The sequence below is a fragment of the Onychostoma macrolepis genome, chromosome 09, assembly GCF_012432095.1.
Source record: "Onychostoma macrolepis isolate SWU-2019 chromosome 09, ASM1243209v1, whole genome shotgun sequence".
Classification (NCBI taxonomy): domain Eukaryota; kingdom Metazoa; phylum Chordata; class Actinopteri; order Cypriniformes; family Cyprinidae; genus Onychostoma; species Onychostoma macrolepis.
Window position 1 is genome coordinate 28,665,288 of NC_081163.1, and position 16,548 is coordinate 28,681,835.

Sequence of the window (16,548 nt, forward strand, 5' to 3'; positions counted from 1 at the left end):
GCAAAAAGGGCAGCCTTGGATGCTTTACATTAATGTTGATCAGCAAGTCTTCGACAAGAACCACCATACAATCAGATCTTCTTAAGGAAATAAAAAAGAGAAAAAAAAGAAAGAAAACATTAAGCAAACTTCTTAATAATATTTCAAGAACTGCACATTCCTATGAACTTCATAGAAATTATCTTAATACATTTCTGAACTTCTTTCTTAGGAAGATTGTAGTGAGTCTGACCTTGGATAAACTGATTCTTAGAAAGACAGAATTATTATTTTTTTTTACAAGCAATACATCCTATCTGTGATGTTCCAGATTTTCAAAAGCTATGGCCAATTGTGAACCTCGCAAGTAACGTTCATCCAGCCCAAGGAACACCCACTGCAACTAAAAATACAGAAAAGCAGACCTCCAGCAAATAATATTGCCGTATGTTGTGAACAGACCTTAGCTGCCAACCATTGAGGGAGTGTGAGACTACTTTTCTTAAGTTTAAATATTCATTCAGTTTTTAGTGTTACGATGTGTGTGGTAAGGCTTGCGTGACTACTCTAGTTGACAAGTTGTTTAGAAAAGTAGTTGACTAGTCAGCGAGTCAATGTTTACCTTATGTAAATGACATACCGCGCAGCATCAGCAGTCTGAAAGCCAGCTGGAGAGTGTGTGCGTGCAGCTGAGGCTCCAGAATCTTCATTCTTGCTGCCTGTGTTGTCATAAATGGTGAAAAACAGACACGTCCCACATGCTTAGAGTTTATGACAGCCAATATTCAGTTATTTTCAGAGGCCTCTGAGCAGTTAATAGGAATTTTGTTTTGTATGAGAACACTCCAGATGAACTCAGACAATATCTGTTTGCTTAAAACAGATTAAACATACTCCAGTTTAATTTTATTTGACTGATATTGATATTTGCATGATACTATTCAAAACATATAGCATGGTTGCAGATACATTTTTCCCCAAATGTCACTATATAGAAAATACAAGTAAATCATGTGAACAGTAGTCTCACTTAACTAGACCTTGGACTAACAGCATAAGGTCTGGACCACATTGCAGGTTTTTCTGGCCATCCACTTAGACAGGAAGAGATTGTCTGATTGACACATAAAGAGACTAATCAGTTTGTTTTTATATGCCATTTAGAGGCATGATTATCTGCAATAGATTATACAATAATAGACAGATTGAAAAAAAAAAAAAAAACATTGAAATGGTATGATATTCTTTATGAATGCTTGTGAAAAATGTGCATAGACAATGAGAGATGTCAAAGTAGAAGGAGAAGAACAGCTGTGAGGAAGTCATGTGTGTGCATTCTGAGAGGAGAGGAAGCAATCAGCACTTTCTCTCTTCCTTCCAGTGTTGAGGAATAGCTTACAAGAGTAGTGGTGCTACAAACATTTTTCAGTAGTGTGACCAACATAGTCTCACTGGAAAACTTACAATTTTGCAAAACTCCAAAAAATTTACCTATACATACAATTCAGTGCAGTTTCCAGCTGAAATGAAAACAAGAGGCAGTAAAAATCAACTAATTTTATTAGTTTTCACATAAATTATGATTACAGGGGCAGATTATCAATTATTAAAGACTAATTTCTGCACAGTTCCTTGCACAATACTACTGTATGTTATGACTTCGAAACGTTTCGTAAAGTAATACTTTTCAGTATTTGCATTACATAAATAGCTCCATATGTATGGCTTTGTTTAAAATTGCTCAGTAGCTCCCCTGGTACAGCATTAAACTTGCGATGCGAAGCACTTGGGTACAAGTCCAGTGAAATGTGAGTGATGATAAAAGAGCTCAAAGACTTGAATAAGCAAAATTGGCATAGTTGCTTCAGCATATTTGTTTCACGTTTACTTTTGTTAACATTATCACTTAGGTGTAGTGTAGGTTCTATGTTATTTTCAAATATTATGGAGCATTAACCTTTTAGCGCCACTCACTGGATATTTAAATGGGGTCCTATTATATCTCCAAAGAAGCATTATTTTTCAAAATTTTTTACATTATTGCAGCTCCTCTCTTCCCAGTCTGTTTCAAACGCCCTGTTTAGTTCCTGTTTCGATGAAACCCCTCCATCCTAAACATGAAATGTGCTTTGATTGGTTAGCTGGCCCAGTGCGTTGTGATTGGCGAACCACTTAGAGCATGTTCCGGAAATGACACACCCCTTACCATAACCACAAGTTTCATTTGCTTAGCTGTAAATATTAACAAATGAAAAAGCATAATAGGACCCTTTTAAACTTGCCCCTGTGAAAACTATCATGAGATGAGATGTCGTCTGCAACCACTTAGGGCCAATTGTGACATTCCAGAAAAGAACTGAGTAATCTGTTACTGCATGGCCACTCACCTCATTTATTTATTTTTTTATTTTTTTATTTTTTATTTGGAAATTTGGCTACACTAGCTTGCTAAGTAAGTATTTGCACGCAAACTAGTGATATTTGATCCACCTCAGTGTCAAGTGCTTCCATAACTTTAAAAATTAAATAGGAGGAAACTCTCCAGTGGCTTTCAGCTGGCAGTTTGATTCAGATTTTATTATCCGCAATGGTTCTATAATAAGCGGGAACTGTCCTTTTGCATTAGCCATGCTTGGTGGCACTGCATGTTAACCCCCCCACACACACACTCTTAGCTGGAGGAAATGGAAGCTCCCACTGCCAGACTTTCTCCTGGTGAGGCAGAGGTGCATGAAGTGGAGCAGCCAGACAGACTCTGTTGTGATGTCCCAGCATGCACTGGAGGAAACGTGTGCGATAGCAGCAGCACAGGATCAGGTGACCATATGGCACTTGCTATCTGGGCATCACACAGCCACTCAAGCAACACCAAACCTGCAGTAAACATACATTAACATGAAGAATGATTGCTCTTTTAGCACACTGCATTGTGGTGTTCTGAATGAAGATATTTTCTAGGTTTCGAATGCAGTGTGCTTACAAATACAAGCAAGCAGACTTGACCTAATTTCTTAATCAGAAGCTGTCAGGGAAAGCACCAGTGATGAGACTGCTGTTTTCAGTCTTGAACTGATGTCTGTTCTGTGTTTTCCTCTTTTCAAGTTATGATCGGGTCTTTAGGGAGTCTGTGCTTGGTTAATACTGTGCACATGGTACAACATCCACCAATCCAGACATCACAACAAATATTCTTATTCTCACCAAGGCTGCATATATTTAATCAAAAATACAATAAAAACAGTAATATAGTGAAATATTATTACAATTTAAAATAACAATTTTCTATTGTAATATATTTTAAAATGTAATTTTTTCCTGTGATGCAAACCTGAATTTTCATCATCATTACTCCAGTCTTCAGTGTCACATGATCCTTCAGAAATCAATATAATATGCTGATTTGCTGCTTAAGAAACATTTCTTATTATTATCAGTCTTGAAAACAGTTGTGCTGCTTACAATTTTATGTGAAAACCGTGATACATGTTTCCACAAAAATGCATTTATTTGATTTTTTTTTTTGGTTTATCATAAATGTCTTTATTGTCCCTTTTGCCCAATTTAATGCATCCTCAATGAATAATTAGTATTATTTTTTCTATTTTTCAGTAAAAAATCTTACTGACCCCAAACCTTTGAATGGCAGTGTACCTTTCAGTAGCCTGCTCACATCATAGTATGTGATAAGATCACTATCAAACATTTTATCTTAATCATTAATGTGGTTCTGTCATACATGTTTGGTTTAGCTGTTTAATTTATGAAACCCCGAGGTCCACTTTGTTACTGAAGTCTCCATCCCTCAGTCCTTCAACAGCTTATTTGCAAAGCATTAATTAAATATGAGATTTAAAATAATAATAATAATAATAAAAATAAAAATATTTGTTGAAATGTGTCACATAAAATGTCAAGATCAAACTGTTTTGTTTCCTGTGTTTTTTTTCTTTTCTTTAAGTCCTTCTCATGTCTAATAATGGGATCCTTCAAAATGAGTAGTCTGCAGAGTTGTAGGTGCTACACACACAGTGCAAAGTAGGGTTATTATCAGTAACTAAAACTATAAACAAAAAAAATGCTCTAAATAAAATTAACATTAGCTGAAATAAAATATAATAAAAAAACTTAACTTTCAAAAAAACATATTTATTAATTATTACAAATTCTGCTAGTTGCTAAAGCAATGTTTTCTAATTCTCATTTAAAGTTAAATAAAACCAAATAAACTTAAATAAAACTATAAATACATATAAAAAATAATAATTCAATTCAAAATAACAAAACAAAAACTACAATACTATATAAATGAAACTAAAATGAATATTCTGTCATTATCATGTTACCCTGATGCTTTTCTTATCCTGTATGACTTATGTTCTCCCATGAAACACCGAAGGAGATTGTCTGATTTGTTGTTTTCATAAAACGAAAGCGAATGGGAACTGGTGCTGTCATGCTTAAAAAAAGACAAAAACACCATTCAAATATCACAAACACAGTCCAATTGATAATCTATTCAAAGTCTTCTGAAGCCACTCGATAGCTTTGAGTGTGGAACATACTGAAATTTCAAATCTTGCTTGACAGCTCACCACCTGTTATAAATAATCCTTTCACGATCCACAGAAGAACGAAAGACAGAGAAAATTACAGAATTCTCATGTTTGGGTGAACCTTCAAAGATTTGCTTCAAAGAAAGTAGGTTTTAATAGCTTGAGTGTTATTAATAGCTGAACTGAATTCATACAAGCATGAAGAAATGTCTACCTGCACAGTGGAGTAGCCCGAGGCTGATGGATAAAATCTGCAGTGTGGAGGAAATGTGGCGCTGGCAGTCAGCAGCTGCAGTCAGCTGGGGAAACACAAGGTCAGTGCTCCTTAAACCAAACTAAAATCTCCGACCAATAGAGGTGGGGTTTCAAAATATCACAGTTTATCATGCCCTGCATCAGGATTAGGTGAAAGTAAGTTGCTAGTATTGACCCATGTGACTGATTGGCTCAGAATCATGGGTAATGTACACCGAACGATGGCATCTTATCACTCGAAACATTTGTTGTTGCCCGAAAGCCCCAGTATCCATAGTTCAGTGGCCTCTTTTTGACCCCATCCTCCTCCATGATGGATGTGAAACATTTTTTATCATTCCAGCACAACGGTTTAGAATCCGCAATGCCATACGTTCCGGAGATTTAGAAGCTTTTCCTTTGGAGAGAGTGCCAAATCCACCTACAGCTGCTTTAACAGTGGATGAGTCACTCTTCAGGCCGGGTTATATCATCATAGCTCTCTCTTCATGTGACAATCCGGGCTGTGCCCTGATGATATTTCAGAGTGTCACAAATACATCAACGTGATCCGCCTTGCTTGTTATAAATACACTGGCTTTGTTGCTTGGTGGTGCCTGGTTATGAAATACATTTTCTTTGAGAACCTCAGGCGGGGATTTAAGCTTCTTATGACTGCGTAACACATTTGACACTTCACTGTTTGCCTTGTTAACTTGATTTTGGGTTTTGGTTTCAAAAAGAGCCAGGGGTAACCCAGCTAATGGGGAACGGTCTCAGAACGTTCTGGCAAGGTTATCTCAAAGTTATGAACAGATGTTCTTCCAGTAACTTTAGCAGAACATTCTTGCGGAATTATCTGGTCTTTAATAAGTTCCGTCCCAAATGACACACTGTACACTATGCTTATCCTATGCACTGTGTACTCATCTGTCTAGTGTGCAAATTTTAAAAAGGTTATTTTGTCATTCAATGTTGGAAATTTATGAAATTTCAGGCATTCCACACCTAATTTTAATAATAATATTAATAATAATTAATTTAAATGTAAGTACATAGTAGTTAAGGCCACTTAATCTAAAGTGATTTTAAAAATTGTTCCTTATAGAGTACTGTTCTCAAAATGTTAGTACACAAATGGTATCAAAATACAAAATAAATAAATAAATTAAAAATTTGAATGTTCATTAAATTTAGAAATTCATTTTTTGTTATCTAGGATAATAAGTCATTGCAGTTTTAAATACTGGAATAACTTAACTGATCATTATGTGCAATATTGAATAAATTGTGCAATTCTGTCGTATGTGAGATTACCAGTCTTCCATACTTAAGCCATCTGTTTTGAATACTGCAATAACTTAACTGAACAGATAAATGCTTTTTAAATGATATTCTCATTATGAAATTGTTCCTTTTGCACAGAACAGGGCTATATATTTCCTCTGAAGTCCCGCAGCGCTTGAGCCTCCAAGGTATTCATTTCAAACGGCACGAAATGACCATTTTGAAATGCTGAAGGTCAGGCTTGGCTGAGGCAGGCACATCAGTTTTAAAACAGCGTGCATTTGACTCCAAACTACCTCAGCTTCACTGCATTATTGAATGATCCATGCATTATTTAGAGCCTTTCATATCAAACAAATATTTTGCAACATGCACCAACAAATGGGAGGGGTAAACGCCGACCTGTAGAGGAGCTGCAGGATAGAAGATGGTGGCTAATAGCCCTCTGCTTGAGATGGAACACCAAGTTTGTACAGCCTTTGTATCCCTCTGAGACGGGAGGACACTTTCGCCATGCTGAACATGTCTCATACAGCCCCTACCTTACACTAGACTGCACTCCCTACTAAGATGACGTTACCGAGAGCATATCTATAGATCACGAGGACTGAAGTGGGCCATTCACACAGTCACGGCTGATAAAGCTAGACCATGACTTGCACAGTGATGTTAGTCAAGCCTCCCTGCTCGGTTTAAGGAGGTCTTGAGGAAGATTGTATAGTGGCTGCACTTTCTTCAGCTGACTGCAAAAGAATGGAGGCGCTGTTTCACTGTTTTCTGACCTTCCTCAAATCTTTTATGAGGATTGTGTTAAATCTTAATTTTTAAAAGTGAAGACATCCATTTACTTTCTAAATAACTCAATTTCATTTCAAAATATATTCAAATAAATAGTTTTTGATAATTTCGGTTTATTTAATTTTATGAAATAATATAATACTCTCAGAAAGAAAAAAAAAAGGAAAAAAGCTGTCACTATGGCAGTACCTTTTCAAAAGGTATATTTTTGTACCTTACTTATCCATAAAGGGTGCATATTAGTACCTTAAATGTACATCATATTATTACATAATGTATAAATATTAATAAAAAAAAGTTTTACACATTAGTACTATTTGCGTACCACTCCAGTGACAGATTAAAAACATTTTTTTTAAAGTATGATGCTATTTTATTTTCTAAATAATAATACTAATACTAATACTAATACTAGTACTACTACTACTACTACTACTACTACTAATAATAATAATAATAATTATTATTATTTATATTAATATAATAGTATTATTCATTTCTGATTTTTTTTCTGGAGCACATTGTAGCCTATATAATCTCCTTGATAACTTTACAGTTCTATGTATTAATATTAGTTAATCCATTAGCTATCATGAACTAACAATGGCAATGATGATTTCAACAAAAAAAAAAAAAAAAAGAAAGAAAGAAAGAAAGAAAACTGGAAATTGTATAAAGTTAGTTACATAGTTTTATATCAGTGTAACTGCTTGATAGAACAGCTTTACTTAATCTAATAATAATAATAAACTAAAATATCTGCTGTATAAAATTCTATTAAAAATATGTGCCATTAAGTTATAAATAAGTTTTATTTTCTTTTATTAATATTGGTTTAAATAGTGTATTAATCTTGGTTATTATTTAACATATAGTTTAACATCCTATATGTTATTATGAGAATTTGTGGAGAAAATTGTCATCATAAAATGAAAATATCACAACATAAAACATCCTGAAAATAGGCTTCATTTTCTTAAAGCAAAATGTAATGTCTTAATTCATTCGTTTGATCTTGGAGTGGAACATATTTCTGAAGACATCATGCAAAAGAGACTTCCTCTCTTTTGCATGCAAAAAAGTTTGTTACCTCATGTGGGGTATTTCTTTGCAGTGTAGACTTTTTTTGGTGTATAATTTATACACCTAACTACGTAACTTGCTTCTGCATGCTCGCTTCTCCTGCATTTTTTAAAGGGCGGGTATTGAGGGATTTTCTGTCATGCTCTCTTGCTTTGTTCTGATCACGCAAGGTGCCGCTCTCCCACATACACTCTACTGTCAGTCTGACACCGAGACCAGAAGTGCCTCACACATCTGCACATACACCAGAATGCTTGCCTGTTATCTAAATGGGGACTCGCGTTGACTTTTATTCTTAAATCATGCTGATGATAATGAATATCCCTTACTTTCTCTAAATTGCAACTTTTTGGATTTTCTTTAGAAGGAAAAGAAAATGTCTCTTCAGAAACTCTTTCTTTGTTTTGAAACTCACTGCTTCCAAAGTAATGAGCAATATAGCTTAAAACCATATGTAAATAATTAATAAAATACTAGATTATGTATGTATATATATATATATATATATATATATATATATATATATATATATATATACTTTCGCTATTCCTTAATTCCTCCCATTTGTAGCAGTTTAATGACTTGACCATGAACATTTACTTGTGCACTGTAATGTAAAAATCAATGTTTGAATTTTAATAGCAATGTTAAAATCCTAAAATGGAATAATACAAATCCTATAATAACAAATTGTCCTCCTTTAATATGCCACAGTTACTACCTAGTTACTTTTTCTTATTCTAAATTTATTTTTGCATAACCAGCCTTTCTTTCTTTCTTTCTTTCGTTTTAATTATAATAATTTAAAATGAGACTTTATGGAAAAGTAAACACATTTTGTAATATAAACAAATGTCTGTGGTTATATAGACAACAAATGCAATTAAAGAAACTCTAAAAGCAAACTTAACACCATAAAAATATTTTAATGCACTTACTATTATTATTATTGTTATTATTATTATTTCTCATATTTTAGAATAAAAAGTAATCAAAACTATGAATATTGACCAATTTATTTAGTCACCTTCATGAGGTGTATCATATGATTTATTATTATTACTATTATTATTATTATTATTTTAAATTAAGAGTTGTATGTTGAACCATTATTACTTGCATTTCTTTCATTATCCAAAACAAAATTAAAATTTACAATTTACAGTTTATACAATCTATAATTCTATGCAAAATATTCATTTTAGTATTTAAACACCCTTTAGATCAAAAGGCTTTTAATATTAGATAAAAAAAAACACATTCAGCCAAGTGTTGACAAGTGTTGTTTGACTAGTAGTATAAAAAGGTCTAAGCTAAATATACACTAGAATTGAATTTCTAATTTTATTTTATAAATATTTTAAGTATTATATTAGATTTTTTCAATTAATTAATTTATTATTATTATTATTGTTGTTGTTGAATAACAGGCACTGTCCTTCCAATTTGTTAAAACAATGCAAAACTATACAACTAACTTTTTTTTTTATATAAGACAATATAATCTTCTTTTCCCCTCAGTGGAAATAATGAAATAAAACAATGCTGTCTTTGTTAAGTGATGTACATGTGCGACAGGTCTTTTGAAGGCAGACAGATTTTTGAAAATACACATATTTCTAATGTAGTAGTCTACTTACCAGAGGACAAACACACCTGATGTTTTTTTAACTTTAAAGAAGTCTTAAGTGTTCAGTTAAATTTTGTAAGTCCGCTGCTTTATCACAGAGACTAGACAGACGTCTCTCCTCTCTCATCTTGCTGTTTAGCTTGTCTCTTGCTAGCCACGCAATGCTGATTTCCATCCTCAGTGCTGTCATTTAAATTCCCTCCCAACATGTGAATTTAGGTCAAGCTGCAATCCCCTCACCCACTCACAGACATAGCAACAGCGGTTAAACTAGCATTTCACACCATTTCATCGAGCGCTAACATAAAAACAACCTGTTTCCAGAGCGGATTTTGGCTGCCAAAACTGCAGGCTGGCCAGCGGAGGCATAGACATGCAGCTCACGCTTCCTCTCTCTGCTCCCAGCACTGCCTGCAAGCATTCCAGCAGACAGGCCATATGGCTTCATTATAGCTAGATCAGACTACATGTAGATGCGCAGCCCTGGTTTCTGGGACAGATTGAGGGGAAGACAATGTAGGAAGCAGAGGGACGACTTGAGCTTTTCAACGTCTGGAGCTGTCAAGGCTCAGCTGCTCCCATTAATAAGATTTACAGTCACTTGAGTGACATTTAAGATCAATGAGTGAGATGTGTCATGCTGTGATTTTCCAATCAGACCTGCTAAATGAGGTGAACTATTAGGCTATGATGGAAACAATGTGCTGGTCGATATTTCTCATAAATACAGTTGCGCTGGCACTAGTTATGTTGAGCTATAAGCTAGTCTTATAGTGAGAATTACACTGAAAAAATGCTAACCTAAAAAGTGTAACATCTAAATTAATCTAAAAATATTACCTGGCATATACAGTATATATACATTACCGCCTTTTGCAGTGTACAAAAGAGTTTATATTATAATAACAGACCAAATATTTTAGTGGTAATCTTGCTGTCTAACTGACAGATTTGGAAATGTATTTCAGTGATGACTTTTTGAGAGGACCTTGCAGGCATCAGTGTGCTGGAAGAGAGCTGATAAATTCATCGCTAGTTCAAGCAATTTTACTTCTGAGAGAAATTACTTCAGGGAATGAAAAACTCTTAAATTTACAAAATATATTGCTTGTGCTTTTACATTTGGCATTTTGGTTAGCAAGAACATGAATCTCACGAACATGAATTTTCTATTTAGAAAAAATACATTATTAATTAATTTCATGCAGAAATGACTTGATGCAGGTCTTCTGTAATTAGCATAAATGTTTTTAATTTATGAATTAACAGTAATTATTTGGTATAAATGCATTTTGTTAAAAATAAATATAAAAATAAAATTCTAACAGGCTAAAACAGGCTAAAATTTGTATAATAAAATATAAAATATATAAAATCTTATAAAAATATTTGAAATTAAAATAATATTTGAAATAAAAAAATGTAATGTGGCAAGAAAACCATAAAACTGGAAATTTAAGTATATCACAGTGTCAAGGTCAGTTTTTTAAAAATACAATAATATGTAATAAATCATATAATATTATTATTATTATTATTAATAATAATAAATTGATCTTGACATGGCAAAGTTAGTTTGAGTTTTTAAATGTTAAATTGTATAAATTCATGATATTTGTGATTCAGTATTTCACATTTACATTACATTTACATTTAGTCATTTAGCAGACGCTAGCAACTTACAAATGAGGACAATCGAAGCAATCAAAATCAACAAAACAGCAATGATACGCAAGTGCTATAACAAGTCTCAGTTAGCTTAACGTAGTACATGTAGCAAGGTTTATTATTATTATTATTATTATATAATAAATAAATAAAAAGAAAACCGATAGAATAGAAAAAGAATAGAGCAAGCTAGTGTTAGAGGCCTTTTTTGCTTTTGTTAATTCTATAATTAAAAGAAAGAAAGAAAAAAGAAAAGAAATAGATAGATAGACTACAAAAAGAATAGAGAAGCTAGTGTTAGTTGTTGTTTTTTTAAATAAGAAAACAAGCAGTTAGTAAATGAATAGAGTGCAAGTCTAAAAGGGTCAAGGTTTTTTTTAAATTTTTATATATATATATATATATATATATATATATATATATATAATTAGAATAGAGAGTGCTAGAGTTGGAGGGTTAATAAAATTCCACGATATTTGTAAAATGCTTTTTGTAAATATTTTACCTTTAAAATGTATTTGAAAGTGATTAACTTTAATCATTGAATGTGTTTTCATATATAAGGAAATATTTAATTTTTACTTGATGTCTTCATTAAGTTGATACTACATTTTTTTTTTTTTTCGTTTCATGAAAATTCATCAAAGGAAAGTGTTTGTAACAGAAATTAGTAAAAATATTACATTTCTAAGAACTACACATAGGCTTTAAACAGGAAAAAAAAATAAAAAACATTTCACTAAAAGACTGCAATTGTAAAGAACGAAAGAAAGAAAGAAAGAAAGAAAGAAAGAAAGAAAGAAAGAGAGAAAGATATTAAAGTAATATTTGAAATAATAAGTCATATGAAATAATATTTTAGCGTATTAGAATTAGATTTCTGAAATTCATCTTTGCTATTACAGGAATAACTTGCATTTTAAAATATATTCAAACTGAAAACAGTTACTTTAAATTGTAATATTTCAGAGTTCTGTACTGTTAGTACTGTTTTACTGTATTTTGGTCAAATATATGCAGCTTATATGTCTATGCAGAGCCTATATGCAGAGAATTATAAAAAAAAAAAAAAAACATTGCAAAGTCTTAATTATTCCAAACTTTTGTCCAGTAGTGTAAAAAAAAAAAACATATTACTCATTTACAATTATTGGCTCCTAACTAGTGTCACTTGCTTAGTACCATAACTAAAAAGAATATTTATTTATTTATTTATTTATTAATCTTAAATTGAAGTGCAGATTTCTTTGTGATTCAGTCATTTGTGAAGTGAACTGAATGTCACTCCACTGACCCATACCGCGCTTTGCTTCTGCTGCTTTTGGCCTTTGAATCACACTCAAAGACTCAAAAACACTAATTCCCATTTCCAGCCGCAGTAAATGGGACCGAGAGGGGGTCTCCAACTCCGGGGTGCGTGAACTACTTGAGGGATATTAGTGTCATGTCAATGGGTGAGATGAGAGCTGATGTGGCAGCAGTGTTCAGAAGCCAAACCTGAAGCTGCATCTCTTCCAGGCAGTAATCTAAGCGGCTCAGGCAATCTGCCGCTGTCGATCGAGCCGCTGACCTCATCACGCCGCTTGTTAACTGATCACATCTTAATCACGGCGGGCCTGTGAAGGCCGAGGGGCCTGCAGCTGCGCCTCTGGGGCCGGGTCACCGCAGTGGCCCTTCATCACAACAACAACCACTGGCCAGTCTGCTCAGAGCCCAGCGTCCAACCGATGGTCATTATGGGTGTCTTTATTGTCTAGAATAATCGTATAAGTCTGCAAAGCATGAAACGCAATCATAGAATACACACGAGAAAAAGATAATCTTGAAAATGCACCTGGGTCTCTCAATAAATCTCATTTATAGTTCATTATAAATCTCTAAACAGCAAATGTGCATTATTGGTGCGTTCGGTTGAAGATGTCTGAAGTATTTAAATATTATTTAGTTACATGGGAGACAAGCATAATTTTACCTCGTGAATAATGTTTTTTAAATTTTTTAATTTCACCTCAACACTGATTCAAGGTTGATTCTGTGATTTACAATTATTATGTAAATAGACGTAGAGATTTGTAAGTCCATTCAGATGCACTGGGGTTTGTGTTAATGGGGTCAGAGTGAGTTCAGAGGGGCATAAAAAGTCATCAGACCCCCGATAATCTCTATCCCACCCTCATACGAACACATAAACACACAACGCTGTGCTCTTAAAATTAGACTTTCATAAGGCCACAACAGCTGCTTCAAATAAAGGGTTGGTGACTCTGCACTCTGAAAAATTGCAATATTTTAAGTCTAATAATTTTTATCTAAATTGTGTCTAAATCTTGCCAGTTAGATTCATTCTGACAGTGGTTTCCACATTTCAGTAAACATTTAAATCTCTTTATTTCCATGTAAGCCATTTAAAAATGTGTACAGTTCCTAAATACTAGTGGATTAAAAAAATATATATATTTACTCTTCATTTGATGACATTAAGTGAATTATTAATCTGTAACACTTTTAAATAAGGTTCAATTTTATAACATTAGTAAACTACATTAGCATAAACAATAATTTATTAGTTAACATTAATTTCAAAATTTACTAATACGTTATTAAATTTTAAAGATGTATCTGTTGATATTATTTAATGGACCTGAGCTAACGTGAACTAACAATGAGCAGTTGCATTATTATTACCTAACGTTAACGAACATTGGTAACACTTTAGATTAGGGAACACTATTAACTAGTTGCTTATTAGCATGCATATTACTAGCATATAAACTGTTAATTAGCACTTATTATCAGTAAGCCTTATTCTGCATGACCATATTCTAGATATATTCAACCTGCCCCATATCTGAATATAACTACTACAATAACTACCTTACTTACTATTAATAAACAGCAAATTAGGAGTTTACTGAGAGAAAACTCTTGGTAGTGTGTTCACTAATCTAAATGTTTCCTAAACACTAGTAAATACTGTAACAAATGCTCATTGTTGGTACATTTTAGTTATTGTATTAACTAACAGGAATTATTGTAAAGTGTTACCTATCTGTCTGTCATTGTCTGTCACAAATATGTGCACACATACGTCAAACATTATACTGGACACAATATGAGTATGTTTTTTAAGGAAACGCAAGGACTGAGCTTATTATTTATGGAATTGTTGTTCGACAGAGAGAAAGTTTCAGTTGTCACTGTGTGTAATAGTTCATAAGTGCTTGTTTTCAGGGAATTAAAGCACTGCTAAGGGGTCATGCTGTTTTTATTGCACAACAAGACTGGACTTCAAATTGCCCTCTGACCCCAGCAGTCAAACCTGATCAGTGCGCTCATGCAGCAATCGCTGGCCTCAGTCATCACATCATGTGGCCCGAAAGCAGAATGTTTCAGTTTTTTTTTTTTTTTCTTTTTTTTAAACAGAACACCTGCAAGCATTTTCTTGTTAAAATGCTAATAATAATTAAAAAAATAAGTAATTATAGGCGAGAGCTTTTTTTTTTTAAGGGTGTTTTTGTTGTCTTCTGACCCTATGAAATTTTATAAAGTAAATTTGGGAGAACTTTTTAGTTTAGGGACCAATTCTCACTATTTACTAGTCACTTATTAGCATGCTTATAATTAACATATTGCCTGTTTATTAGTACTTATAAAGCACATATTCTACATCCCCAATCCTACCAAATACCTAAACTTAACAACTACTTTACTATCTATTAATAAATAGTAATTATAAGTTTACAAAGTCAAAAGTCATAGTTAATTGTTAGTTAATAGTGAAAATGTTTTTTTTAATTTATTTATTTATTTTTTATTATAAACATTTATAACACAGTGTCATTTTCAGCACATTAAGTATTGTGTTTAAGTCTGTGACTACATATTAGCTATTTTTGGAATGGAATGGCTAACTGTTTTGTTTTTCTAAAGCTAATTTTTAAGTGTTCAATTTTATAAAATCTAATCTAATATATAAATACGAGTATCACTCATTTTTGCATAATTTTGCATAATTAAAAAATATATATATTAAAACAAAATTAACAAAAAGACTTCATAAAAAAAATATAATAATAAGCAAAACCTAAATGTATTGGTTGATGGAGTCGTCCTCCATCAACATGATTTTTTAATATGAAAAAAATGGATGACAAGATTGTTTAAATGTTATATTTTAAACTAAGAAAGAAAGCTAATTCAGATGATTCTAGTTCTTTCATTTAATCCCCATCCTTATGATCATAAATCAAATTATAAACTTGATATTATTAATAAAGTTTGATATTAACAAATATTATCAGCTCAAAATAATTTTTGTCCTCTTATAACTCGTGTCACAACAGAAGACGGGTGTTTTTATTTATTTATTTATTTATTATATTGATTTGATTTTATAGGTCACGGCCATAAGTGTTGAGATTAAAAATGTATTTTAATTACCTGAAAAACTATTGTGTGGTTAGAAAAATACACCCTTATAGAAGCAAAATTAAAGAAGTAATAAAATTAAGACTCCTGCTTGATAATAATATTTTGTCATGTTTTTTTTTTTTTTTTTTTTCTCAATAAGGTGAATGAATACAATGAATAGATTATTTAACTTCTATTTCTTAAAATATGTTTCAAGAATTACTCTAGCAGGAAAAAAAAAAAAAAAAGAAAAACACAGAAACGGGTGAGGAGTCATGTCCTTGTTCTTCAGCTCAAAGACTTTCTGTCCTCCGTTGGGTCAGCCTATTAGATTTTTCCAGACTTGAGTTTTTTTTCTTTGGCTGATCTGTCACAGCCTGGTGATGGGGTTAACAGTGTGGGAGAAAAGCTATCTTGTTGAGCTTACGTTTCACTTTCATGTCCTCTGAATCCCTGTTCGTGCTGAGATGTCAAGTAGGGATATGTGAAGACATTCCTCTAATGATTCCTCCAATTTCTGGAAGCAGACAGCCCGTGCCAGGACCCCTGTATTGAGTGAGTGACGGAGCGCTCTCGCCGCTGAAAGACCCTCCTGTTTGTTATTCCAGACCCTCCTCACCGAACGGAGAAATGTGGCACTGGGGGCCGGTCAGTTCTACCTCCTGCAGTCATCTTTGAATGGCTGCCACCAGCACACAATGTGGGCAGTGCCAAGGAGCGCAAAGCAAAGAAGAGGAGGAAAGAGAAACTAGATTAGCTCTGTCTGCAAGGCCACTGGGCGCCTGCCTGCACCCAGCGATCCGTGGCTTGGCTCTGCTTGAAACACAGCTGCCAGTTTAATTGCAATGTTAAGATAAACTGCAACTTTTCTTTCTTGATTCGTTTTCCCCCCTCTCGTCTCTCTCC

At 33.2% G+C, this 16,548-nt stretch overlaps 1 long non-coding RNA gene across 1 annotated transcript; it reads right to left on the reverse strand.

Moving 5' to 3' along the window:
- Nucleotides 1-1,521: 1,521 nt before the first annotated feature.
- LOC131547386 (uncharacterized) lies at nucleotides 1,522-9,834 on the reverse strand. The gene is made up of 3 exons (XR_009272919.1): nucleotides 9,575-9,834; nucleotides 4,747-4,831; nucleotides 1,522-2,853 (listed from the first exon to the last, which is right to left on the reverse strand). It is a non-coding gene; the product is annotated as an uncharacterized LOC131547386 (long non-coding RNA).
- Between the last annotated feature and the right edge of the window lie 6,714 nt (nucleotides 9,835-16,548).